Source organism: Triticum dicoccoides, chromosome 2A (assembly GCF_002162155.2).
Source record: "Triticum dicoccoides isolate Atlit2015 ecotype Zavitan chromosome 2A, WEW_v2.0, whole genome shotgun sequence".
NCBI lineage: Eukaryota > Viridiplantae > Streptophyta > Magnoliopsida > Poales > Poaceae > Triticum > Triticum dicoccoides.
In genome coordinates, this window is record NC_041382.1 from 273,828,660 (window position 1) to 273,832,081 (window position 3,422).

Genomic DNA, 3,422 nt, shown 5'->3' on the forward strand with positions numbered 1-3,422 from the left:
CCCATGGTGTGGAGGGCAGGATGAACAGTAGACGGTGGAGGGGTGCCCTTGGAGGGGTGGTTGAACAGGTGTAACACCCTCGATGCGACTATAGCTCCCACGTGTCGAGGCACGACTTAGAGACATAATCGCATTGAAGGCATATGTTGCAAGTTAGGCAATCTTCACAACATCCCATATAATATGAATAATAAAGGGGAGATAACATAGTTGGCTTACACTCGCCACGTCAATCAAGTACATAAATAACATTACATCATCCATACACTCAAGGCCTGACTACAGCGCCAAAATAAAAGAGAACCCAACATGCGACACGGTCCCAATCACCCCCAACTGGGCACCACTACTGATCATCGGGAAAGGAAACATAATATCGTTGAGAGTCTTCGTCGAACTCCCACTTGAGGTCATAATCGTCACCTGGAGCGGAATCATCAGGCCCTGCATCTGGTGTAATAGTAATCTGTGAGCCACATGGACTCAGCAATCTCGCACCCTCGCGATCAAGACTATTAAAGCTTATAGGTATGGCAAGGTAAAATATGAGTGGAGCTGCAGCAAGCGACTAGCAAGTATGGTGGCTAACTTATTCGCGAAAGAGAGCGAGAAGAGGAGGCAAAGCACGAGCGAGAAACTAGAGGGCAGCCTGCACAAACATTACTCCAACACCGTGTCCACTTCACGGACTCTGCCGAGAAGAGGCCATCACGGTAACACACTCAATTGATTCATTTTTAATTATTTAAGGTTCCAGTTATCTACAACCGGACATTAACAAGTTCCCATCTGCCCATAACCGCGGGCATGGCTTTCGAAAGTTCAATCCCTGCAGGGGATTCCCAACTTAGCCCATGACAAGCTCTCATGGTCAACGAAGGAATAGACCTCCTCCCAAGACGTTCCGATTAGACTCGGTATCTCGGTAACTCAAGACACTTCGACAGGTTAAAACAAGACCAGCAACACCGCCCGAATGTGCCGACAAATCCCGATAGGAGCTGCACATATCTCTTTCTCAGGGCACACTCAGATTGTCCTAGGTACGGGTAGGCCAGCCCAGAGTTGCCCCTGGTGGCCACCGGTAGCTGACAGGTGGACCAACACTCAGAGGAGCACTGGCCCGGGGGGTTAAAATAAGATGACCCTTGAGTCTGCAGAACCCAAGGGAAAGAAAAGGCTAGGTGGCAAATGGTAAAACCAAGGTTGGGCATTGCTGGAAAAGCTTTAATCAAGGCGAAATATCAAGGGGTTCCCATTATAACCCAACCGCGTAAGGAACGCAAAATCCGGGAACATAACACCGATATGACGGAAACTAGGGCGGCAAGAGTGGAACAAAACACTAGGCGAGAGGCCGAGCCTTCCACCCTTTACCAAGTATATAGATGCATTAAGATAACAAGGCAATATAATGATATCCCAACAAGTAAATAAAAGATGTTCCAACAAGGAACGACCTCCAATCTTCACCTGCAACTAGCAACGCTATAAGAGGGGCTGAGCAAAGCGGTAACATAGCCAATCAACGGTTTGCTAGGACAATGGTGGGTTAGAGGTTTGACATGACAATTTGGGAGGCTGACAAGCAAGTGGTAGGCATCGTAGCAATGGCATAGCAAAAGAGCGAGCAAATTAGCATAGCAAAGATAGTAGTGATTTTGAGGGTATGATCATCTTGCCTGCATAGTTGTCAGAGTTGACTGGATCCTCACAAGCAAACTCAACGGGCTCCTCGGTAGCGAACTCGTCTCCCGGATCTACCCAAACAAGACAAACAAGCAACAAGGACACAATCAACCACGTGCAAACTCAATCAACTCGATGCAAAGATGATATGCTATGCGGGATGCGATGCGGGATGCCAAATGCAAGATATGACAGGAAATGCATGAACCTTGCCTCAACTTGGAATTCCAAGGATTTCATTGTAAATATGAGATGAAATCGCTTGAAAACGATATAAAGAATGCCGGAATCGGAGTTACGGTTTGGAAATGGCAAGCGATTCAAAATGACACCGGTCCGCGATTTACAACAAGTAGGCATCTAAATGCAATGATATGAACATGCTACAGCCACCAAACATGACAAAAAAATACATGGCAGGGATGCACACAAGATGCTTAACAAAAGTCTAGCACTAAGCTACGGCCAAATCATCCATTAACAGGTTCAAACAAGCATGGCAAAAACGCAAATGGTAAAACAGATCTCAGACTTAGTGAAATTAACACTTGTCTGGAATTTCAGATCATATAGCCCTCTTCGGATTAACAAAACAACATGCTACAGGACCTGAACATGACAAAGAAAGACATGGCATGGAGCTACTCAACAAGCTTAACAAAAGTCCCTTAGTGACCTTGAGCCAAAAGGGATCACAAAATATAGTAACAAGCACACGAACATAGCAAAAACATAATCAGTTTTCAGACTTTGTGAAAACTGGGACATGCTGAAATATAACTCACGAAGGCATGTTTACGAGCTCGATGCACTCACTACGATGCAAGTCATGGCAAGGAAAGCATACATCCACTAAGAAGGCACAAAATACAAGCTAGACATGGCAAGAACAAAGGCATAGAATGCATGGATCAACTACAATAGCATCGGCAGAATCGCAAACAAGTTGACTATCTGCCCAAATTCGCAACGAAGCAAAAGTAGAGCTCGATTGACTCAATCTAGGTTGCTCCATAATTGCAAACAAAGACATGGATGGATAGAGAACTACAGGATTAACAAAACTTCCTTACTGATCATCCTCAAAAGAGGCACGGATCACTAGGAATCAACAAGAACCTATGGCATCATGAACTAAATAATCCCAGACTTAGTGAAAACTACCAAGTCTCTGAAAACAGATTCACCGGGTGCCTCACTTTGCAAGCTTGCACAAGTCAGCACACACATCATAAAAATGCATGGGTTCCACCTCTGGAAAGATAACAAGATGCTTAACAAAACATATGAAGGACTCACAGGCATATCATGCACACAATAATCATGGCAAAAATGTCAAAAGTCTAAGATGAACTAGCAGATCTGACAATTAACTCACGAAGGCCTCTTCTAACAGCATTTCGGGCATCAAGATGAGCTCAAATGAAAATGATGCAATAGAATGAAATGATGTACTCGTCGAGGCGAACATTTTGATATGCTATATGCCCAAATCGGAGCTACGGATGCAAAGTTACAACTGGTCAAAGCTCGCATAAAAAAATGACGGGAGAGGGGAAAAGTCAACCGCTAGATCTAGGGTTCCTCGTGGCGCACGAACCGAGGCAAGATCTGAGCTCGCCGGAGTTCATGCTCCTGTTCACCGGAATTGGATGAAGCTCGCCGGAGAGAGGGGGGCCGAGGTCGCCGGACGGCGAGGACGAAGCGGGGCCGAGGCGGCGGAGACCGGGGCG